Source organism: Rousettus aegyptiacus, unplaced genomic scaffold, assembly GCF_014176215.1.
Source record: "Rousettus aegyptiacus isolate mRouAeg1 unplaced genomic scaffold, mRouAeg1.p scaffold_m13_p_2, whole genome shotgun sequence".
NCBI classification, from domain to species: domain Eukaryota; kingdom Metazoa; phylum Chordata; class Mammalia; order Chiroptera; family Pteropodidae; genus Rousettus; species Rousettus aegyptiacus.
The window spans coordinates 115,172,276-115,173,126 of record NW_023416295.1 but is presented as its reverse complement, the minus strand read 5'-3'; positions in this window follow the sequence as shown (position 1 = coordinate 115,173,126).

The window sequence follows — 851 nt, the reverse complement described above, 5'->3', positions numbered from 1 at the left end:
TTCATTTTTAGATTTTCAGTAAAAAAAAAGGACAAAATTTGGGAACTAGGGAAGAAAATGGTGAGGAGTTGAATGGGAGTCAGGTGGATGTGAAACTATAACCTGACAATTTTAAAAATCATTTCAAAAAATATTTATCACATGGTTTCTAAATAAGAAAAGCTATGTATTATGCCAAATATTTAGAACATTTTAAAGAATGAATTATGATGCTATTTATTTCTTTTAATACGTAATTTACAATTTTCTATCATCCTAAGAGCGTAGATCATTGATCTTTTATTATCTACAGATAATATAATTTACCCTTATAATTACCACTTATCTCTAGAAGTGGTTTGATCTGTGCCTTTAACTTTTGAAATGTATCTTTTGACCTCTGTTTGCTATTATAGTTCTTGCAGTATTTTTTATAGATACAGTGCAACGAAGAGAGAATATTTAATTTGGAACCGTTGAAGATGTTGAGATCATCTAGAAAAGGGCCTAGGTAGTAGTGACCAGCACCCTACCTCTACTGAGTAGATTGTTAAGTATTCTTTACTAAATTACAAAATTCGTTATCTAGATTTTCATAACTAAGAGCTGGGCTTCATGGAATATAACATTTACTTGATTTTGTAATAGGCATTGATTCTAGTATGTTGCTATTCTGTAATTTTTAATCAGCTAAAACAGTAATGTATTTGGCGTTGTGGGCCAAAATTCATGTTACACATATGTCTGCCTTTCATGGCTTTTCCCTTTTCAAGAAAACAGATTAATTACAATTCTGAACAAATTTTCCTAAATGTAAATATTTTAGTATTAATCACATATACTCTTAAGAGTTTCCAATTTCAAACAAAAAT